At 46.9% G+C, this 24803-nt stretch overlaps 1 protein-coding gene across 2 annotated transcripts in view; it reads right to left on the bottom strand.

The window, feature by feature from the left end:
- The window catches only part of smox (spermine oxidase), a 49112-nt gene extending 45478 nt beyond the window's left edge, over positions 1-3634 (bottom strand). For both annotated transcript variants that reach the window (XR_008724518.1, XM_055645298.1), the window contains exon 1: positions 3477-3634. The gene's annotated coding sequence lies outside the window, so the exon portion shown is untranslated. The remainder of the gene's footprint in view (positions 1-3476) is intronic.
- Between the last annotated feature and the right edge of the window lie 21169 nt (positions 3635-24803).

Raw genomic sequence — 24803 nt, forward strand, 5'->3', positions numbered from 1 at the left:
TGTCCCTGGTGTATGTAACATAGTGTTAGTGTGCGGGGATCGCTGGTCGGCGTGGACTAGCTGGGCCGAAGGGCCTGTTTCCCCGCTGTATCTCTAAACTAAACTGAAAATGTCTTGACCCAAAACGTCACCCATTCCTTTTCTCCAAAGATGCTGCCTGACCCGCTGAGTTACTCCAGCTTTTTGTGTCTATCAGTTGTAACCCTTCGGGCTAGAACAAGCCGTGAGCAGCGCTGAATTTTTTGCACAGCAACAACCCGTGTGAATGAAGTGGTGCTGTGACCCGGAGACTTGTGTCAATTCTACAGCCACTAGTCACTGCTGCTTCACTGGGGCCCGCTCACAACCCGTTGGTTCCGAAACGCAATCTACCAATGTCTTGTTAAACACACTCAGCATCCGCAGCCGGGGGGCTGGGATTGCATCCTGAGATCTAAATATCTCAAAGCAATTGCCTGAAAATTCTTCAGCACCGAGGAGAAGGGTTTAATTCGGGCAGCGGAGAGGAATTTCGGGTGGATCTGATCCACCTCATGTACAGGAAGGAACTGCAGATGCTGGTTTACGCCGCAGATAGACACAAAATGCTGGAGTAACTCAGCGGGTCAGGCGGCATCTCTGGAGAGAAGTGCCTGAAGAAGGGTCTCGACGCAAGATGTCTTATGTGCAACCGCATTTCCAGTGTAATTTCACGACCAACATTCCTACAGATCTCCCCTTTGTTTCAACATACAAGCTCACTTGGGAGTCGATCCTGAAGAAGGGTCCCGACCCGAAACGTCGCCTGTCCATTTCCCCTCCACAGAAGCTGCCTGACCTGCTGAGTTAGTCCAGCTCTCACAGTTTTGCTCACCTCCTTTCTAGCCGTTCTGTCACGGGGAACAAGGGTTTGCAGATGTGTTACATTGAGGGACGCAGTTCCAGCAGTCGCCTGAGAGGCAGGGGAGGGAAGGAGCGCAGTCCCTTTGTTATCCAGAGACTGATCACACACAATGACGGAAGCGGTACAGTGCAAATGAGTGATAGGAGCAGAAATAGGCCATTCGCCCCATCAAGTCTACTCCGCAATCAATCATAAAAACATAGACAATAGGTGCAGGAGTAGGCCATTCGGCCCTTCGAGCCTGCACCGCCATTCAATATGATCATGCCTGATCTATCTTTCCCTCCCAACCTCATTCTCCTGCCTTCTCCCCCATCGCCACTGACATTCTGAATGTCATTCTCGGTGTGGGTAGGAACTGCAGATGCTGGGTTGCACCGAAGATGGACACAAAATGCTGGAGTAACTCAGAGGGTCAGGCAGCATCTCTGGAGCAAGGGAATAAAAGATGGTGAATTTGTGGCATTCATTGCCACAGAAGGCCTGGAGGCCAAGTCAATTGATATTTTATAAGGTGGAGAATAATAGGTTCTTGATTAGTAATAGTGTCATGGGTTATGGGGAGAAGGCAGGACAATGGGGTTGAGAGGGATGATTGATGACCTAACTCTGCTCCCTCGACATGAACTTATGCATCGGCTACGTTTCGGGACCAGACCTTTCCAAGGACTGAGAGTCAGGCCATGTATCTTGTTTCCCTCTCCCCTGACTCTCAGTCTGAAGAAGGGTCTCGACTCGAAACGACACCCATTCCTTCTCTCCAGAGATGCTGCCTGTCTCGCTGAGTTACTCCAACATTTTGTGTCCATCTTTCTGCCTGCCCAAGCCGCCTCTTCACTACGGATCTTATCGATAACCACGTGAACCGCCTCGCCTTTCAATCCGAATAACATTCGCCACCTACGCGTTCACATTCCTCACTTCAAACGTAAACCAGTGTAACATATGTTTTACAAGTAGACACAAGGAACCGCAGATGCCGGGTTCTTGTAGCAAAAAAAAAACCCCACGAAGTGCTGGAGTAACTCAGCGGGTCAGACAGTATCGCTGGAGAACATGGATAGGGGACGTTTCGAGATAGGGGACCTGTCGGAAGAAGGGTCCCGATATGAAATGTCACCTATGCTTGTTCTCCAGAGATGCTGCCTGGCCCGTTGAAATACTCCAGCACGCTGTGTCTTCTTTTGTAAGGCAACAGATGCACTGGGGTCGGAGCCCTTCTTCAAACATTTTTTTTTATAAACGATTAACTAAAGATTAGAGTGGACCGTGGGCGCCGGCAACTATTTCGGCGAAGATACTGCAAACTTTCTGAATAGGGGGGGTCTCTACCCGAAATATCACCCATTCCTTCTATCCAGAGATGCTGCCTGTCCCGCTGAGTAACTCGAGCATGTTGTGCCTATCTGCGAACTTTAGCCCAGTTCCTAACACCCCTTCTCCGAAGCTTAACTGTACCAACCACTGGCCCGGGCCCCGCAATCCCACCGCTATCCAACAGGTGTACAATACAACCAACGTCGTCTCTCCAAACAACACAGTCGCTACATTGAAACCAACCTCGCGTCTGAATACTTCGAAAAGGATCAGGAAATCTGAACGACGCAGGCGGCCTGTGGGAGGTAGTATGTGAGTGTAATCGATCGCCGCTACTGGGTGATCTTGGAAATATTTATGTAAACACACTGCAGATCCTGCCATCTTGAGCAAGAAAAGAGCCACAAAGTGCTGGAGTAACTCAGCGGATCAGGCTGGAGTTATACTGGAGGATATGCTGTGGATAGGCGAAGTTTTGGGTTGGTATCCTTCTTCAGAAGTATCTGTGTAAAAGGGACACACAGAATGCTGGAGTAACGCAGCAGGTCCCAGGTCTCTGGAGAACCCGGGTAGGCGACGATTCGGGTCGAGACCTTTCTTCTGACGCTTTGTTTCTGCCAGTATCTTGTTGGCAAGTTCGTTTCCCGAACAGGATATCGTGTAAAGCCGGTGCGGGATGTTTATATGTAAAGGTCCCGATGGACGACCAAGGCGATTTAAAAGCGGTCGAAGGGCCAGTGGCGAATCTCACGTCAATCCGCGTTTGTTGTGCTTCCACGATCAACAAGAAACAAAATACCCCGGTTCCTTCCTCCCCCCCCCCCCCCCCCTCCCCCCCTCCTCTTAATATCCGCTCGGTGTGGTGGCTCAGACAGGTCCAGGCAATGTATCAGTCCATTGCCACGTACTAAACGGAGGAACAAAGAAGCATTCTGTGGCACTTGGTTTCTCCGTGTACAACACAGCACCTTACTCAATCCTTTGTATTGAGCAACACTTCTTAAACCCTCCCCAGCGCCAACCGGGTAGAGTCTCGGATGACACACTGACACCGTTTTGTGAAGTCGATCCCAGCCCGAGAATTAAAAGCACCGGCTGCCTTCCTGTGACAGATCTTTTGTTGCTGTTTCCTTCCACCCCCACAGAGAGAGGGGGGGGGGGGGGGGGGGGGGGGGAGGAAACGGATCATAAATAAATTGCCAGTCGGCCTTGGCAAAGGAGAAGGGTAAGAAAGAAATAACAACCCCCCCAAAAAAAAAGGAAATCAGGTTTCTACCTCGCTCGATCGTCTTGCCAAAGTGTGTGCTGCCAGCTGAGCCTGCGGCCGTGGTGTCCGCTCGCCGGGCGCTCCCTCTGCGCTCCCTCTCTCCCTCCGTCTGCCTGTTCGCGATCCACGGACACACAGAAGTAACCAGTCAGCCAGCCAGTCCCCGCACAGCCCCAGCGCAAGCGCAATCCGCCGCCACTGTATCCGTTTGCACCACAGATGACAGAGCTCTCTCATCCTTGGTTTGCACTCAGGGAGGCGGGGAGAGGAGGAGGAGGAAGGTGGAGGGGAAGGAGGAGAGGCAGGGGAGAGAAGAGGAGGGAGATGGAGGAGGAGGGGGAGGAAGGGAGGGCAAGACAAAATACAGAGAAGGTTCACCAGACTGATTCCTGGGATGTCAGGACATTCATATCAAGAAAGACTGGATAGACTCGGCTTGTACTCGCTAGAATTTAGAAGATTGTGGGACGATCTTATAGAAACTTACAACGTTCTTAAGGGGTTGGACAGGCTAGATGCAGGAAGATTGTTCCCGATGTTGGGGAAGTCCAGAACAAGGGGTCACAGTTTAAGGATAAGGGGGAAATCTTTTAGGACCGAGATGAGTAAAACATTTTTCACACAGAGAGTAGTGAATCTCTGGAATTCTCTGCCACAGAAGGTAATTGAGGCCAGTTCATTGCCTATATTTAAGAGGGAGTTAGATGTGGCCCTTGTGGCTAAAGGGATCAGGCGGTATGGAGAGAAGGCAGGTGCAGGATACTGAGTTGGATGATCAGCCATGATCATATTGAATGGCGGTGCAGGCTCGAAGGGCTGAATGGCCTACTCCTGCACCTATTTTATATGTTTCTATGTAGGTAGGAACTGCCAGTGCTGGTTTACACCAAAGATAAACTCAAAGACACAAAGAGCTGGAGTGACTCAGCTGGTCAGGCAGCAGTCTTGATCCGAAACGTCACCCATTCCTTCTCGCCAGAATTGCCGCCCGACCCACTGAGTTACTCTAGCTTTTTGTGTCGATCTTCGGTTTAAACCAGCATCTGTGGATAGGTGACCTTATGGGTCAGGACCCTTCCTCAGACAGCTCAAGTATCTATGCAAGGGGACAAAATACTGGTGGCTTCGCAAGACAGGCAGCATCACTGGAGAGAAGGGATGTGTCACGTTTCAGGCCGAGACCCTTCTTCAGACTCGTGAAGGGTGGGGAATGTTATGTGTGTCGGTTGTGTCTTAAGTTGAGGGGGGGCAATGATTTACTAGGAACCGGAGGGGGATTTTAATTCACTCAGGAGGGTGGTGGGTTTATGGAATTAGCTGCCGGATGTGGTGGTTGATGCAGGAACATCTTAGGCCCTCTTCGGTCGTGGCTGACCATGGGTGTCTCCAGGGTGCTATTCCCTATATGGAGGACGCCTGTGCGTGACTTTGTTTAACGAGTGGAGACTGGTGCACAGACAGTCTAGACAGATCTGGATCAGGATCCAGTGGCATGGAGTCCATGACGACTGGAGACCCTTTTCTGATGCAGCCTTCATCCGCCTTCCCAGCCACTTAGTGATGCTCCACTAAGGTCAGCCATCATCCTCCGCCTGTTCCACAGTTGAGATCTTGGTTGGATTGCTCTTTGTCAGAGACGTCTCCCTCGATCTTACCGCCATGGGTGGCCCTACCAGGAGCACAGCACCAGACAGCATCGCTCTCAGGATCTCAGGACCGCACAAGCTTCTCCACCATGACAAGGTGACAATCCACGGAGAAGGTACTATAACAGCATTTAAAAGACGACACAAAGTGCTGGAGTTGTCTGAAGTCTGAAGAAGGGTCTCGTCCCAAAACTTCACCCATCCTTTTTCTTCCAGAGGTGCCACCTGGCCTGCTGAGTTACACCAGCACTTTGTACACATTTCTTGCTGGAGTCCTTGTTTCTATCATTTAAAAGACACTTGGATGGGAAAGGTTCTGAGGGATATGGACAAAGGTGGGCAAACGGAACGAGTTTAGGTTGGCATGGACAAGTTGGGCTGAAGGGCCTGTTCCTGCTCTGTGCACTGGGACCCTCTCGGGCCAGTGCTGCTTCCCCAACCGCCCCACTATGGACCTGGGCTGTCACTGCAAACCTAGCTTGAAGCTGCCTGATGGTGGGTCTCCACTCTCGGGGACTGTCGTCTGCTCTGTTAGATTAGCACTAGATATCACTGGTTGTTTTCAATTCCATCCCCTTGCCCCGTTTGCAGCTTCTCTCTCTATCAAACTCTGGCGATAGCTGGAAAAGCTGGAGTAACTCAGTAGGGAATAGCACCCTGGAGACACCCATGGTCAGCCACGACCGAAGAGGGCCTAAGATGTTCCTGCATTAACCACCACCTCTGGCAGCTAATTCCATAAACCCACCACCCTCCTGAGTAAATTAAAATCCCCCTCCGGTTCCTAGTAAATCATTGCCTCACTGAGTTACTCCAGGCAGCATCTCTGGAGAGAAGGAATGAGTGATGTTTCGGATCTTAGAATAGAAACAGGTGCAGGTGTCGGTCATTCGGCTCTTTGAGCCAGCACAGCCATTCAATATGATCAAAGCTGATTATCTAAAATCAGTACCCCGTTCCTGCTTTTTCACCATATCCCTCGACTCCTTTAGCCCTAAGTGCTAAATATAACTCTCTTGAAAACATCCAGTGAATTGGCCTCCTCTCCTTTCTGTGGCAGATAATTCCACAGATTCCCAACTCTCTGGGTGAAGACATTTTTCCTTAACTCAGTCCTAAACGGCCTATCCCTTATTCTTAAGGATCGAGACCCTTCCTCAACTTTGACCTCTTGCTCTGGTTTTTACCTGATCTCCAAGTGCACCTGCTGTACCTAGAGTTGGCATGTATTTATTCTCCAGATTTCACTCATCCTCCCACGTACAAAACTATGCTGACTCTCCCTAATCAACCCATGTCCATCTAAATGCAGATCTAGATTCATAGAAACGTGAGGGGTAACTTTTTCACTCAAAGAGTGGTGGGTGTATGGAACGAGCTGCCAGAGGAGGTAGATCAGGCAGGGACTTTTTTAGTTAAGAAGAAATGAATCAGATACACGGATAGGACATGTTTAGAGGGCAAGCACAGGCAGGTGGGAATAGTGTAGTTGGTCGGCTTGGGCAAGTTGGGCCTAAGGGCCTGTTTCCACACTGTATCACTCTAGGACTCTACAGTATTTCACTGCCATTACCTCAGCACTCCACTGGTCACCATTATGTGTGATGAGCTGTGTTCTAATAAGCGAGGTCGGTATCTCACGCGCGCAATGAATCATGGGAATTTGGCAAAGGCCATTTGGGATAAGCAAAGAATGCATTGGATTCATTCAAGCAATCAACCACCGACAGCAAGGCACGTTATCTCCGACTGCCTTAATGCTGTAGCACAAATGGCGAGTCTTGCCCCAATACCACAGTGGGCAGACCGACCTCCATGCCTTTCACCAAATCCAACCCTTGTTTTTAATGCAACCATAATGTGAACTGCGGGCCTTGGGTCCATTCCAAACTGAATAGTTTACTATGGAGACTGGATCGCCTCCCTCAAGTCGCAGACAGCAGAGGCAATAGACAATAGACAATAGGTGCAGGAGTAGGCCATTCGGCCCTTCGAGCCAGCACCGCCATTCAATGTGATCATGGCTGATCATCCCCAATCAGTACCCCGTTCCTGCCTTCTCCCCATATCCCCTGACTCCGCTATCTTTAAGAGCCCTATCTAGCTCTCTCTTGAAAGTATCCAGAGAACCTGCCTCCACCGGCCTCTGAGGCACAGAATTCCACAGACTCACCACTCTCTGTGAAAAAAAGTGTTTCCTCGTCTCCGTTCTAAATGGCTTCCCCCTTATTCTTAAACTGTGGCCCCTGAGGCGTGAGGGCAAGAACACAATTATCCGTTGACTTGAGCAGCTAATTGTAGCAAAGTCTGAACATTCAACATTGTTAGCCCACCCTGCAATGAAGTAGATCTGAGCACTCACTCACTCAATCACCAGAATCTCCTGCTGTTGTTGTCCCTATCGGTCTGGTCTGGTCTGGTCTGGTCTCAAGACGATGGCCCTGGAGAAGGGAATCGGGTCGAGTCTGCCAAATCACTGCAGGTGATCACTGAGTAACCACCTGGCTGCCTGGCTCTGGCAGCAACTATCCCCACCGCAGCCAAAGTCAGGCAGCAACTATCCCCACCGGAGAGGCTGTGAACACCACCCCCCACAACCATGTGCAAACGTGAACAGCTCTCTGTGGGGTGAGGGAGGGATGCAGCACCCTATCTATCTCTGCACGCAGGTCGCTAGGTCCAAAGCGGGGAGACCTGTGACTTGGACAAAACAGCAGCTCTGCAGGACATTTTGATGCGCCCACTGAGGTGGGTTCCACACAACGCAAATTTTGCCTGTGCCAACATGCCGATGCTGAAATACACTCTTTATATTGAGATAACTATTATGTTTAGTCTAAGTGGCTCCCATGAGAGTGGAAAAGCGGAAGAAAACAGTACGTTTATGGAGCAGTTCAGTCTCTGGGAGCTGAGCTAATTCTCCACCTCTGTGAGCTCATACTGGTTGCTTGCCTTCATGGTTAAATATTTACTCTGCTGCAGCAGCCACCAGCCAGTAGGTAGTAATCAGAAGTCCTGAGTGATTAGCCCAACTAATATTCTTCCACAATTTGACTAGCCCTAAGCCACTCCTAGCAAATCAACTGATTAGTCAGAAGACACATGACTACGTTTTGTACTAGGCAACTTTACTTATACATGCATGTACATGCAGAACTCATTCAGAAGTCAACAAACTATTGTGTGCAGTTTTGGTCCCCTAATGTGAGGAAGCACATTCTTGCTATTGAGGGAGTGCCACGTAGGTTTACAAGGTTAATTCCCGGGATGGCGGGACTGCCATATGCTGAGAGAATGGAGCAGCTGGGCTTGTACACTCTGGAGTTTAGAAGGGTGAGAGGTGATCTCATTGAAACATGTAAGATTGTTAAGGGCTTGGACACGCTAGAGGCAGGAAACATGTTCCCAATGTTGGGGGAGTCCAGAACCAGGGGCCACAGTTTAAGGATAAGCAGTAAGCCATTTAGAACGGAGACGTGGAAACACTTTTTCGCACAGAGAGTGGTGAGTCTGAGGAATGTTCTGCCTCAGAGGGCGGTGGAGGCAGGTTCCCTGGATGCTTTCAAGAGAGAGCTTGATAGGGCTCTTAAAAATAGCGGAGTCAGGGGATATGGGGAGAAGGCAGGAACGGGGTACTGATTGGAGATGATCAGCCATGATCACATTGAATGGCGGTGCTGGCTCAAAGGGCCAAATGGCCTACTACTGCACCTATTGTCTATTGTCAAACGTGCATTCAGTCCATGGCCGTGGACTAGTATAGTAAGAGGTGAAAACCCCACAAATACTTTTCATTATATCTATTGGTAATGATAGAAATCATACAATTCATTTCATTCTCCCCGCTCCAAAACAAAAACAATAAAATATGTTTGTTATTCATCGTCACGATCTCGCTCACTCACCGAAGCGGGCCAGCAAGCGACCAAGGAAAAGACAATAAAGCCACAAAATCATCGTGGTGTTGTACAAATGAACCATAAATACACCTAGTTAATAGTTTTGAAAGCAGTACTTTCTTACCTCGAAGAAGCAAAACTGGAAACTACGTATAAAACGCAGTTCAGAACAATTATCGATCGTAATGTATACACACAGTAGCTCAGCTGGTGAGAATGTTTATCCCGAATGACCCATGACCGAGATAAACTGACGCATGCACAGTTGTAATACTGAACTCGCTTATAGTCAAGAGTATTTAATAGTTTAGTTTATCTAGTTTAGGTATGTAGCATGGAAAGGCCCGGCCAACCGAGTCCACACTGCCCAATGATATTCACTATTCACTAGTTCTATCCTACAGACTAGGGACAATTTATAGACGCTAATCCATTTACAAACCTGCATGTCTTTCGCTTATGGGAGGAAATCGGAGCTCCCAGAGACTATCCACGTGGTCACGGAGAAAACATACAAACTCCATACAGACAGCACCCGAGGTCAGGATCGAACCGAGGTCTCCGGCGCTGGAAGACAGCAACTCTACCACAGTGCCACCCACATGTACCAAGAACAGAACAATGGAATTCTTTCTTGCAGTGGCACAACTGGTTTGTAAATATCATATTCCATGTGTCTGATTACACTAGTGAAGCACTTCCAGTTGATTTGCTGAAAAAAGAAGAATTCTATTGAAAGAGACACAAGGAACTGCAAATGCTGCAAGATTGAGCAAAACTCACAGTGCTGGAGTACCTCAATGGTAGAGGCAACATTTGTGGAAAGAATGATGAAGGGACCCAACTGGAAGCGTCGACTCCATTCCGTCGATTCCATTCCCTCCACAGATGCTGCCTGACCCGCTGAGTATTTATTTAAAGAACTACTTTATTCATAATATATACCATAAATACAATCAACTAAATACATTCACTTTACAACATTTTTGACAATTTATCAACCATTAACAGCATTGACATGCAGAGGGACCTTGGAGTACATTCATAATTCACTGAAGGGGGCAACACAAGTAGATGGGGTGGTAAAGAAGGCAGATGGTTTGCTTGCCGACATTGCTGGGGTCATTGAATGCAAGGGTCAGGAAGTCCTGATGTAGCTCTATAGGATTTTGGTTAGGCCACATTTGGAATATTGGAAGCAGTTCTGGTCGCCCCATTACGGGAAGGATGTGGAAGCTTTGGAGAGGGAGCAGAGGAAGTTTGCCAGGTTGCTGTCCGATCGGAGAGTTTCTGCTGCAGGGAGAGATTGGATGACTTGGATTGTTTCTTCTGGAGGGTCACAGGTTGAGGGGAGACTTGATAGAAGTATATAAAATTACGAGAGGCATCAATAGGGTAGACAGACCATTTTTCCCAGCATGGAAATGTCCAACACTAGAGGGCATAGCTATAAGATGAGAGGGAGAACATATAAGGGAGATGTGAAGAAGTAGTTTTGTTTACACACATTAGTGGGGGCCGAGCACACTAACAATAATAGCACACAACAAAAGCTTTTAGAAATATAGAAAATAGGTGCAGGAGTAGGCCATTCGGCCCTTCGAGCCAGCACCACCATTCAATATGATAACCATATAACCATATAACAATTACAGCACGGAAACAGGCCATCTCGACCCTTCTAGTCCGTGCCGAACACGTATTCTCCCCTAGTCCCATACACCTGCGTTCAGACCATAACCCTCCATACCTTTCCCGTCCATATAACTATCCAATTTATTTTTAAATTATAAAAACTAACCTGCCTCCACCACCTTCACTGGAAGCTCATTCCACACAGCCACCACTCTCTGAGTAAAGAAGTTCCCCCTCATGTTACCCCTAAACTTCTGTCCCTTAATTCTCAAGCCATGTCCCCTTGTTTGAATCTTCCCTACTCTCAGTGGGAAAAGCTTATTCACGTCAACTCTGTCTATCCCTCTCATCATTTTAAAGACCTCTATCAAGTCCCCCCTTAACCTTCTGCGCTCCAAAGAATAAAGCCCTAACTTGTTCAACCTTTCTCTGTAACATGGCTGATCATCTAAAATCAGTACCCCGTTCCTGTTTTTCCCCTATATCCCTTGATTTCCTAAGAGCTAAATCTAATCTCTCTTGAGAATGTCCAGTGAATTGGACTCCACTGCCTTCTGTGGCAGAGAATTCCACAGATTCACAACTCTCTGGGTGAAAACGCTTTTCCTCATCTCAGTCCTAAATGAATAATGTTGAATGAATGAATGAATGTATGAATGAATGAATGATTGAATGATTGAATGTATGAGTAAGTATATTGGCCAAGTATTCACATACAAGGAATTTGCCTTGGTGCTCCGCCTGCAAGTGACAACATGACATACAGCTACAGTTAGGAATGACACATAAAACATTAACCATTAATAATAAAGCATTATCGATTAAACATGTGAATTAAATAAAATACCAGAGCAAAAGGAGGCTACAGATTTTTGGCTGTTGAGTAGAGCAACTACTCGTGAAAAAAAAAAGCTGTTTTTATGTCTGGCTTTGGCGGCTTTGACAGTCCGGAGTCGCCTTCCAGAGGGAAGTGATTCAAAGAGTTTGTGGCCAGGGTGAGAGGGGTCAGAGATGATCTTACCTGCTCGTTTCCTAGCCCTTGCAGTGTACAGTTCATCAATGGAGCGAAGGTTGCAGCCAACAATCTTCTCAGCTGATCGGACGATTTGCTGCAGCCTCCAGGTGTGGTGCTTGGTGACTGAGCCAAACCAGACCATGATGGAGAAGGTGAGGACAGACTCTATGATGGCCATATAGAATTGGACCATCATTGCCTGTGGCAGATTGTGCTTCCCTAAATGGCCTGCCTCTTATTCTTAAACTGTGACCCCAGGTTCTGGAATCCCCCAAAACCGGGAAAATAAAATTTGCATCTAACCTGTTCAATCCTTTAATAATTTTATATGTTTGTATAATATACCCTCTCATCCTTCTAAATTCCAGTAATTACAAGGCCAGTCAACCCATTCATCATATGACAGTCCCTCAATCCAGGGAATTAACCTGGGGAACCTATGCTGCACTCCCTCAATAGCAATAATGTCCTTCCTCAAATTAGGAGACAAAAATTGCACACAATACTCCTGATGTTGTCTCACCAGGGCCCTGTACACCTGCAGTTGGACCTCCTTCCTCCTGAACTCAACATGCCATTAGCTTTCATCACTGCCTGCTGTACTGCATGCTCACTTTGACTGATGCACAAGCACACCCAGGTCTCGTTGCACCTACCCTTTTCCTAATCTGACACCAATCAGATACTAAACTGCCTTCCTGTTCTTGCCACCAAAGTGGATAATCTCAAATTCATCCACATTATTCAGCATCTGCCATGCATGTGCCCACTCACCCAACCTATCCAAGTCACCCGGCAGCCTCATAGCATCCTCCTCGCTGCTCACAATGCCACCCAGCTTTGTGTCATCCGCAAACTTGGAGATGTTACATTTAATTCCCTCGTCTAAATCGTTAATATATATTGTAAATAACTTGGGTCCCAGCACCGAACCTTGCGGCACCCCCACTAGTCACTGCCTGCCATTCTGAAAATAACCTGTTAATTCCTACTCTTTGCTTCCTGTCTACCAGTTCTCTATCCATGTCAATTACCCTACCCCTGATACCTTGTGCTCTAATTTTACACATTAATCTCTTGTGTGGCACCTTGTCAAAGTCTTTTTGAAAGTCCAGATACACCACACCCACTGGCTCTCCCATATCCATTCTAGTTGTTACATCCTGAAAAAAAAGGCAGATATGATAGTGATGTTTAAGAGGTGTTTAGATACACACATGGAACTGCAGGGAACAGAGAGATTTGGATCGCTGGCAGGCATATGATATCTGTTCAGCTGAGTATCATGTTCGTGTTCATAAGTTCTAGGAGCAGAATTAGACCATTCGGCCCATCAAAACTACTCTGTCATTCAATCATGGCTGATCTACATTACCCTCTCAATCCCATTCTCCTGCCTTCACCCCATAATCCCTGACACCTTTACTAATCAAGAATCTGTTCATCTCTGCCTTAAAAATATCCATTGACTTGGCTTCCACAGCCTTCTGTGGCAATGAATTCCACAGATTCACCATCCTCTGACTAAATAAACACATTCTCATCTCCTTTCTAAAGGTACGTCCCTTTATTCTGAAGCTATGACCTCTGGTCCTAGACTTTCCCACATTGATTCTATCCAGGCCGGCATGTTCTGCATAAACCGTGGACCGAAGGGCCCATTCCAGTGCTGTACTGTTTTATCTTCTATGTTGTATGCCATTCATGTTTGCTCCTGAAACAATGAAGCTTTTGACAGAACTATCAAACAGGTATGGATGAGAACAGGTACGGGTACTGAGTGGATGATAGCCACTGCTAATATTAAATGGCGGGGCGGCTCGAACCAATGAGCGCCGCAGAATGTGCACCTGCGAACTCTGTTTTTGTTTTCTGTTCGTGTTTTTTGTACACAGAGGGTAGGAGAGCAATTTTTATATAAAATATATGTAGTAAATATAATCAGAAAAAAAAGTTCAATCTCTTCCCTTCTTTGCCCGCCAGCAGTCGTGGGCCTCGAGCCTCCCATTGACGGGACAATCTTACATCCGTAGACAGCGGCGGGCCTCCTCATCGGGGATGATCAAGCTCCTGCATCGGGGGGGAATCTCAGCTCCCCCCCCGCCGAGCATTCCGACCCCGGGTCGGGGCTGCTCGAACATCGTGCTGCTTCAGGAGCTTCCAACTCGATCTCTCCCGAGACTGCGAGCCCTTGAATGTAAAATCCGCAGGTTGGAGCATCGATTCCAGGCAAGTCAGGCCTGAGCGAGGCCTCCAGCTACATGATGTTAGGCCACAGAGCGACCAGAGATACGACCCGGAAAACAATCGCATCTCTGGCAAGGTAAGAGATTTTTTTTAACTTTCCCCCGACACCCTCCCCCACCCCCACATAAAACAAACCAGAGAACATTTACACTAACTTTTAAAACACACTAAAATTAACAAAAAATAACCTAAAAAACAAACAGACGCAAACAAACAAACAAACAAACAAACAGTATTGGCGCCCCTGGTGGATATTAGGGCAACAATATTACCAATGTTCCCAGTTCTATTTGCTGGATCAGTTCAGCAGAATTAAATCTGTTTCAGGACTCCCAATATATATATAAAATAAATAACATTGGGCAGTGTTGGACAGCCCTTTGTGCAAATGAGTTCCACAGATTAACTACCCTCTGACTTAAGAGGTTCCTCCTCACCTCCTTTCTAAAAGAGCGCCCTTTAATTCTGAGGCTATGACCTCTGGTCCTAGACTCTCCCACCAGTAGAAATATCCTTTCCGCATCCACACTATCCATGCCTTTCATTATTCTGTAAGTTTCAATGAGGTCTCCCCTCAACCTTCTAAACAGAGGCCCAGTGCTGTTAAAAGCTCATCATATGTTATCCCACTCATTCCTGGGATCATTCTTGTAAACCTCCTCTGGACCCTCTCCAGAGCCAACACATCCTTCCTCATATATGGGGTCCATATTTGGTCACAGTACTCCAAATGCAGCCTGACCAGTGCCGTCAAGAGCCTCAGCATTACATTCCTGTTTTTGTATTCCAGTCCTCTTGATATAAATGCTAGCATTAAATTTGCCTTCCTCCATACTGATTCAATTTGCAAATTAACCTTTTGAGAGTCCTGCACCAGCGCTCCAAAGTCCCTTTGCACCTCCGATTTCTGGATTCTCTCTGCATTCAAAAAATAACATTCACTATTATTCTTATTAACAAAATCCATGACTCCTCACTTTGCTACACTGAATTTCATCTGCCACTTCTCTGCCTAATCTCCTAACCTGTCCAAGTCCTTCTGCAGAGTCCTTGCTTCCTCTACACTGCCTGCCTCTCCACTTATCTTAGCATCGTCTGCAAACCTGGCCACAAAGCTTTCAGTCCCCTCATCCAAATCATTAATATACAATGTGAAGAGAAGCAGCCTCAGCACCGACCCTTGTGGAACTCCACTAGTCACTGGCAGCCAACCTGAAAAAGTGCGTCTTTTATTGCAACTCTTTGCCTTCTGCCATCCAGCCAACCCGCTATCCATGCCATTATCTTTCCTTTAATACCATGGGGTTTCATCCTCCCTAGCAGTCTGACGTGTGGCACCTTTCTCCAGAGGTGCTGCCTGACCTGCTGAGTTACTGCAGCATTTTGTATCTGTCTTTGGTATAAACCAGCAGTTTATTCTTATAAAATCTAGACACACACATATGAAACCAAGGCGTAGGCAAGTCAGGGGAAAGGAAAACAAGCGATATAGATGGTGATGTAGAGAGATATAGAACAAATGAATGAAATATATGCAAAAAAGTAACGAAGATAAACAAAACAGGCCATTGTTAGCCCTTTGCTAGGTGAGAACGAAAACCTGGTGTGACTTGGGTGGGGGATTTTTGTCCAAATGTTTTAATCCATGCCTTCTAGTCACTGAACCATCAGCCATGATCATATTGAATGGCGGTGCTGGCTCGAAGGGACGAATGGCCTATTCCTGCACCTATTTTCTATGTTTCTAATACAGCGCAGAAACAGGCCCTTCGTCCCAACATATTTGTGCCGAGCAGCAAGCCCTGCACACTAACACTATCCTACACACACTAGGGACAATTTTACAATTTTACCAAGACAATTAACCTCAAACCTGTACATCTTTGGAGTGTGGAAGGAAACTAGAGATTCCTGAGAAAGCCCTGAGATCCCTGAGAGAACATACAAACTGCGTACAGACATGCATCCGTCATCAGGATCAAACCCGGGTCTTTGGCGCTGTAAGGCAGCCTTTAAATCTCTCCCTGAGGAGAGAGGACAGGAATGTCACCTTCAATGGTTGCAGGGGGAAGGTGCTGTAATGCTAAAATGTTTGTTCAGGGCTCGTTCATACAAGATGGCACATGTGTTTATCTTGAGGCAGTGAACATTGTATCAGGATCCCTTCTCCCCATCTGTTTAGCAGCAGATTTCTCATCGTAAAAATCTCCATTTGTATTGAATTGTGGTCTTTGCATTCTAAAGGCGTATATTTAGAATGGAGATGAGGAGGAATTTCTTTAACCAAATGGTGGTGAATCTGTGGAATTAATTGCCACAAACTGCTGTGGAGACAAAGTCATTGGGTATTTTTAAAGTGGAGATTGATGGATTCTTGATTAGTAAGGGCATCTAAGAATACTGGGAGAAGGCTGGAGAATGGGGTTTGACAGGGAAAAATAGATCTGCAATGATTGAATGGCGGAGTAGACCCAATGGGCCGAATAGCCTGATTCTGCTCCCAGCACCAGAGACCCGGGTTCGATCCTGACCTGTGTGGAGTTTGCACTTTGTGACCACGTGGGTTTCCTGTGCAGGTTCCCTGGTTTCCTCCCGCATTTTAAAAATGTGCAGGTTTGGAGATTAATCGGTCTTTTAAAATGGCCGCTATAGTTTTGGGAGTGGATGCGGAAGGCCGGTGACATTTAACTAGTGTCAATGGGTGATCGATGATCGGCATAGACTCGGTATTTCCACGCTCTATCTTTCGATCAGTCAATTTATGGTGCGTGTTCACCGTGATTCTATGATATTACTGCCGATTAGTGCAGTTTCAGGTCAAAGTATTGACTCCACAATAATTTGAACCGTTCCTCTGATAGTGTTGAAAGCTGCCAAGCATGTGCTCTTCCCTCTTTCTGTTTCATTTCCCCCATCTAAGGGTTTTTATGTTTAGCTGACAGAAAAGATCACTAACTTCCCCATCATCATACATTTGGTGTAATCGTGACATTTCGAAAGTGTAACTTTCAATGTCAGATGAGTGTCATGTCACGTGAAGGTGATAAACTCTGAGTGAAATGAAGGCTCATCCAGACGTTAATTATTTTCCAACAGCCATAGAGTCACCACAGTCCAAAGGTAAGACATTAGTTGCAGGAGTAGGCCATTCGGCCCTTCGAGCCTGCACCGCCATTCAATATGCTCATGGCTGATCATCCAACTCAGTATCCCGTACCTGCCTTCTCCTCCATACCCTCTGATCCCCTTAGCCACAAGGGCCATCTAACTCCCTCTTAAATATAGCCAATGAACTGGCCTCGAGTACCCTCTGCGGCAGAGAGTTCCAGTTCTTCTCATCTCGGTTTTAAAGGATTGCCCCCTTATCCTTAAGCTGTGACCCCTTGTCCTGGACTTCCCCAACATCGGGAACAATCTTCCTGCATCTAGCCTGTCCAACCCCTTAAGAATTTTGTAAATTTCTATAAGATCCCCTCTCAATCTCCTAAATTCTAGAGAGTATAAACCAAGTCTATCCAGTCTTTCTTCATAAGACAGTCCTGACATCCCAGGAATCAGTCTGGTGAACTTTCTCTGCACTCCCTCTATGGCAATAATGTCCTTCCTCAGATTTGGAGACCAAAACTGTACGCAATACTCCAGGTGTGGTCTCACCAAGACCATGTACAACTGCAGTAGAACCTCCCTGCTCCTATACTCAAATCCTTTTGCTATGAAGCTAACATACCATTCGCTTTCTTCACTGCCTGCTGCACCTGCATGCCTACTTTCAATGACTGGTGTACCATGACACCCAGGTCTCGCTGCATCTCCCCTTTTCCTAATCGGCCACCATTTAGATAATAGTCTGCATTCCTGTTTTTGCCACCAAAATGGATAACCTCACATTTATCCACAATTATACTGCATCTGCCAAACATTTGCCCACTCACCCAGCCTATCCAAGTCACCTTGCAGTCTCCTAGCATCCTCCTCACAGCTAACACTGCCCCCCAGCTTAGTGTCATCCGCAAACTTGGAGATATTGCTTCAATTCCCTCTCATCCAGATCATTAATAATATATTGTAAATAGCTGGTGGTCCCAGCACTGAGCTGTGCGGTACCCCCACTAGTCACTGCCCGTCATTGTGAAAAGGCCCGTTTACTCCTACTTCTTTGCTTCCTGTTGCCATGCCAGCTTATCTATTCCACAGTCATCACTGACCCCCCAATGCCATGTGTGCTGCTTAAGTTTGTATGACTAATCTGCTTATTTGGGACCTTGTTGAAAGGCTTCTGGAAGTCCAGATACTTGCATGTGATGTGTCAACCCTTTATGAAGTAATTGCCAGTAAAGCTTGGCCAATGCACGCTTCGTGTGCTTTGCGTTGCTTGGCTTTAAGCCTGAACCATTGTTATGAATTGATTTTTGCGTCTGCTTGTTAATGGTTGAACTCACTGCTATATGCTAACTCTTGCGTGTGCGTGTTGCGGAGTCTGCTGTTTGGGGGCTTTTGGGGTGGTTGCTTGTGCTTTGGCTTGTGGGATGATTGTGCTGTATGCTGCTGCTTGGGGGTGCGTTTTTGTTGTGGGGGTGCTGGGGGGGGATTTGCTTTGTAGTGCAGTGGGGGGTGGTTGCTTGTTGTGTGGGGGTGTTGGTGCTGTTGTGCCTGGGCTTGCGTGCAGGGGCTTGATTTTTGGGCGGGGGGGGGGGGGTGGGCTTTGGTGCTTGCTGGGCGTGTGTTGGGACTCCTCCGGGGGGGGGGTGTGGGGGGGGGGGGCGGGACTTGGGGTATGATGTGTGCTGTTGGGGGCTGTGCTGCTTGCTTTGGTTGACTGTAATTGGCTGTTTTGGGGGGTTGCTTTGGGGGGGGACTGTTGACTTGGGCTGCTGGGGGGCTGTTCCCTGAGAGAACATACAAAACTGCGTACAGACATGCACCCGTCATCAGGATCAAACCCGGGTCTTTGGCGCTGTAATGGCAGCCTTTAAATCTCTCCCTGAGGAGAGAGGACAGGAATGTCCACCTTCAATGGTTGCAGGGGAAGGTGCTGTAATTATAAAATGTTTGTTCAGGGCTCGTTCATACAAGATGGCACATGTGTTTATCTTGAGGCAGTGAACATTGTATCAGGATCCCTTCTCCCCATCTGTTTTAGCAGCAGATTTCTCATCGTAAAAATCTCCATTTGTATTGAATTGTGGTCTTTGCATTCTAAAGGCGTATATTTAGAATGGAGATGTGGAGGAATTTCTTTAACCAAATGGTGGTGAATCTGTGGAATTAATTGCCACAAACTGCTGTGGAGACAAAGTCATTGGGTATTTTTAAAGTGGAGATTGATGGATTCTTGATTAGTAAGGGCATCTAAGAATACTGGGGGAAGGCTGGAGAATGGGGTTTGACAGGGAAAAATAGATCTGCAATGATCGAATGGCGGAGTAGACCCGATGGGCCGAATAGCCTGATTCTGCTCCCAGCACCAGAGACCCGGGTTCGATCCTGACCTGTGTGGAGTTTGCACTTTGTGACCACGTGGGTTTCCTGCAGGTTCCCTGGTTTCCTCCCGCATCCTAAAAATGTGCAGGTTTGGAGATTAATCGGTCTTTTAAAATGGCCCCTATAGTTTTGGGAGTTGATGCGGAAGGTCGATGACATTTAACTAGTGTCAATGGGTGATCGATGATTGGCATAGACTCTGTATTTCCACGCTCTATCTTTCGATCAGTCAATTTATGGTTCGTGTTCACCGTGATTCTATGATATTACTGCCGATTAGTGCAGTTTCAGGTCAAAGTATTGACTCCACAATAATTTGAACCGTTCCTCTGATAGTGTTGAAAGCTGCCAAACATGTGCTCTTCCCTCTTTCTGTTTCATTTCCCCCATCCAAGGGTTTTTATGTTTAGCTGACAGAAAAGATCACTAACTTCCCCATCATCATACATTTGGTGTAATCGTGACATTTCGAAAGTGTAACTTTCAATGTCAGATGAGTGTAATGTCACGTGAAGGTGATAAACTCTGAGTGAAATGAAGGCTCATCCAGACGTTAATTATTTTCCAACAGCCACAGAGTCACCACAGTCCAAAGGTAAGACATCAAATGGCCAGTTCATAGAAACATTGAAACATAGAAATTAGGTGCAGGAGTAGGCCATTCGGCCCTTCGAGCCTGCACCGCCATTCAATATGATCATGGCTGATCATCCAACTCAGTATCCCGTACCTGCCTTCTCTCCATACCCTCTGATCCACCCCTTAGCCACAAGGGCCACATCTAACTCCCTCTTAAATATAGCCAATGAACTGGCCTCGAGTACCCTCTGCGGCAGAGAGTTCCAGTTCTTCTCATCTCGGTTTTAAAGGATTGCCCCCTTATCCTTAAGCTGTGACCCCTTGTCCTGGACTTCCCCAACATCGGGAACAATCTTCCTGCATCTAGCCTGTCCAACCCCTTAAGAATTTTGTAAATTTCTATAAGATCCCCTCTCAATCTCCTAAATTCTAGAGAGTATAAACCAAGTCTATCCAGTCTTTCTTCATAAGACAGTCCTGACATCCCAGGAATCAGTCTGGTGAACTTTCTCTGCACTCCCTCTATGGCAATAATGTCCTTCCTCAGATTTGGAGACCAAAACTGTACGCAATACTCCAGGTGTGGTCTCACCAAGACCCTGTACAACTGCAGTAGAACCTCCCTGCTCCTATACTCAAATCCTTTTGCTATGAAAGCTAACATACCATTCACTTTCTTCACTGCCTGCTGCACCTGCATGCCTACTTTCAATGACTGGTGTACCATGACACCCAGGTCTCGCTGCATCTCCCCTTTTCCTAGTCGGCCACCATTTAGATAATAGTCTGCATTCCTGTTTTTGCCACCAAAATGGATAACCTCACATTTATCCACATTATACTGCATCTGCCAAACATTTGCCCACTCACCCAGCCTATCCAAGTCACCTTGCAGTCTCCTAGCATCCTCCTCACAGCTAACACTGCCCCCCAGCTTAGTGTCATCCGCAAACTTGGAGATATTGCCTTCAATTCCCTCATCCAGATCATATTGTAAATAGCTGGGGTCCCAGCACTGAGCCTTGCGGTACCCCACTAGTCACTGCCCGTCATTGTGAAAAGGACCCGTTTACTCCTACTCTTTGCTTCCTGTTTGCCAGCCAGTTCTCTATCCACATCAATACTGAACCCCCAATGCCGTGTCCTCTTTGTGCCAGCTTCTGGAAGTTCATCATGGTATCCACATCACAATCTCGTTATGGCCAAGCCTCTGAACCCCCAATGCCGTGTGCTTTAAGTTTGTATACTAATCTCTTATGTGGGACCTTGTCGAAAGCCTTCTGGAAGTCCAGATACACCACATCCACTGGTCAACCCTTTTAGAATTAATTGCCAGTCAATCTTGGCCAATTCACGCTTCATACCCTCAAAGTTACCTTTCTTTAAGTTCAGAACCATTGTTTCTGAATTAACAATGTTACTCTCCATCCTAATGAAGAACTCAATCATATTATGGTCACTCTTGCCCAAGGGGGCACGTACAACAAGACTGCTAACTAACCCTTCCTCATTACACAATACCCAGTCTAGAATAGCCTGCTCTCTCGTTGGTTCCTCTACATGTTGATTTAGATAACTATCCCGCATACATTCCAAGAAATCCTCTTCCTCAGCACCCCTGCCAATTTGATTCACCCAATCTATATGTAGATTGAAGTCACCCATTATAACTGTTTTATGTTCATGTTACATCATCAAATTATCTATATATTACTAAAACTCTCATCTTAACTCTTTTCTTGTTTGTTTGTACATATATGTGTGTGTGCATGAGATCCCAAAACTCTGCAAAAACTGTAAACGACAGCGCTACAATTTTTGGCCCACATTACCTAGCATTGTCCTGTGATGTGCTGTAGCAATTTTTGTTCAGATTGATGTTATATTTAACAAGTTATTGACATTTTAAACTTTATAAAAATCACTTTTCAAACCACTTTTCCATTTGCCCCACACATCAGCCGCGTTCGACGTCACAATGATGTCACAATGGGATTTCAGATTTCATATTTTTTTAATCGCTATGTTATTTTTTGCGTGTACTTGCCTGGCCTCACAAAGGGGACCCAACGGCTGCACGGGTAAGTTTCCTTCTACTTTACAAACACCACCATGGATCCTCTATTCACTTTATTAACATTAACTTAATTTCAGCCGTCAACGGCACAACTTTGAACGCGGCAGTCTCACATGCGCAGTTTGGTGGAATTTTGCGTTGGGGGAGTGAGCCCAATGGCTCTGCACTTGGTCTAGTTGTCCTTATAATCCCCACAACCAACCCTGTCTGTTTTCTTAAAGTGAATGGTGTTCCATTGGTTTAAGGTAAATTGAAAAAGATTTAATAGGAATCGGAGTGGTAACCTTTTCACACAAAGGATGGAACAAACTGCTAGAGTAGGTGGTTGAGGCAGAGCCTATCCCAACATTTAAGAAACAGTTATACAGGTACATGAATAAGACAGGTCTGTAGGGATTTGGACAAAATGCTGGCAGGTGGGACTAGTGTAGTTGGGACATGTTGGTTAGTGTGGGCAAGTTGGGCCGAAGGGCCTGCTTCCACACTGTACCACTCTATGATTCTATGCCTCTCTATGGCTACAAGAGTTTCCTCCAGGTGCATTGGTTTCCTTCCACATCCCAATAATACAATCCAATACAATACCTTTTATTTGTCATTTGAACCTCACATGAGGTTCAAATGAAATTTGGTTTCTGCAGCCATACAAGAAAAGAACCAAGACACACACCAACACAATTTACACAGACATCTATCACAGTGAATCTCCTCCTCACTGTGATGGAAGGCAAAGTCTTGTCTCTCCCCTGCTCTCCATTCCTCTCCCGAAGTCGAGGTCAAAGCCCCCGGCGGGCGCTAGCAAGTCCGCGGCCACTCAAAGCCACTCCGGGCGATGTAAGGCCGTGCCCCGGGACTTGGTGTTGGAGCCCCCGGCGGGCGCTAGCAAGTCCGCGGCAAATCAAAGCCGCGCCGGGCGTTGTAAGGCCCCGCTCCAGGTCACTCGCAACCCCGCAATTTGGGCGGGAGAAGTCGCCGTTGCCGGTGCCCCGCGAAGCAGTCTCCCACCGGGGACCCGCGAGCTCCCGGTGTCACCATCCACCGGAGTCAGGTCGCAGCAGCACTCCACTGCAGCTCTCCAAGTTCCAAAGCTGGCCAGCTCCACTGAGGTAGGTCCGCAGCTCCACAGCTCCACAGGTCCACAGGCTCCGTGACTTGAGCCTCCAGGTCATTCCGGCGGAGGCCGCTCCACGGCGCTAGGCCCCAACGGCAATGGAGACCCGACAGGGAAAAGGTCAGGTCTCCATGCAGGGAAGAGATTTAAAAGTTAGAGGCAGGAAACATGTTCCCGATGTTGGGGGAGTCCAGAACCAGGGGCCACAGTAAGGAGTAAGCCATTTAGAACGGAGACGAGGGAACACTTTTTCTCACAGAGAGTGATGAGTCTGTGGAATTCTCTGCATCAGAGGGTGGTGGAGGCAGGTTCTCTGGATGCTTTCAAGAGAGAGCTAGATAGGGCTCTTAAAAATAACGGAGTCAGGGGATATGGGGAGAAGGCAGGAATGGGGTGCTGGCTCGAAGGGCCAAATGGCCTACTCCTGCACCTAGTGTCTATTGTCTATTGTCTATTGTCGCCATAATAATGAATTCAGTAGGCCGAAGATCCTGTTTCCATGCAAAAAAAACTTTCTTCCTCTGTAATTTCAGATCTTATTTGCTTCCTCCCACAAACACCATCTCCACATATGTCACTTTTTTTCACTGGCCTTTACCATCCTCTTCCTTCAGGGACTATGGACACGTGTCATTCAGTCTCTGTTCCGCTCACCACCTTTCCACCCGTCCCTTTATCATAGTCAGATTGAGACACAGCACAGAAACAGGCCTTCAGCCCACCGAGTCCGCACCCATCTTCTAGCATCCTTTCTTATACGTATCTTACCCCAACCTATTTTACTCTCTCTCCATTCACATCAAAGCCCACTTACTTTTACCATCCACTCACACACATTCGGGGCAATTTACAGTAACAATTTAGAGATAGTTTCTAATTAGAGACAATTTCTAATCTCTAACTATAGAGAAAATCCACAATAATATCCCTTGGACTCTAGTGCTTGTCCAGATCTCTTCCATAAGCAATGATGCACTCTGGTTCCAACAGAAATTTAGGCTCCTTTGTCAATGACCTTGAATCTAGTTCTCGACTCACTAAGGAAAAGTTCAGCATTGTTACCACACAACTTTATCATGTGGGGAAAAACAACCAGAGTACGCAGAGCAAAACAGAGAGAGTGTGCAAGTTCTACACTGACATCATTGGTGGTCAGGAATGAACCTGAGTCACTAGATCAATGAGGCAATGTCTCTACTGGGTATGCCACTTTGCACTTTACGTTTCCACTCTGAACAAAGGAATTGCAGCAAATTGGTAATGATGTCCTGGACCACGTACGAATTACCAAAGAGCAGGAGTTGGCGGTCTTAAAGTGCACTAAGGTAGATAAATCCACTGGAGCCAACCTAGTATTGTAAGGCCATAAGGAATATGAGTAGAATTAGGCCATTCGGCCCAACAAGTCAACTCCACCATTCAATCGTGGCTGATCTATCTCTCCCTCCTAACCCCATTCTCCTGCCTTCTCCCCATAACCTCTGGCACCTGTACTAATCAAGAATCTCTGCCTTAAACTTGGCCTCCACAGCCTTCTGTGGCAAAGAATTCCAGAGATTCACTACCCTCTGACTGAAGACATTTCTGCTCACCGCCTTCCTAAAATAACGTCCTTTAATTCTAAGGCTATGACCTCTAGTCCTAGA

This window comes from Leucoraja erinacea, chromosome 1, assembly GCF_028641065.1.
Source record: "Leucoraja erinacea ecotype New England chromosome 1, Leri_hhj_1, whole genome shotgun sequence".
NCBI classification, from domain to species: domain Eukaryota; kingdom Metazoa; phylum Chordata; class Chondrichthyes; order Rajiformes; family Rajidae; genus Leucoraja; species Leucoraja erinaceus.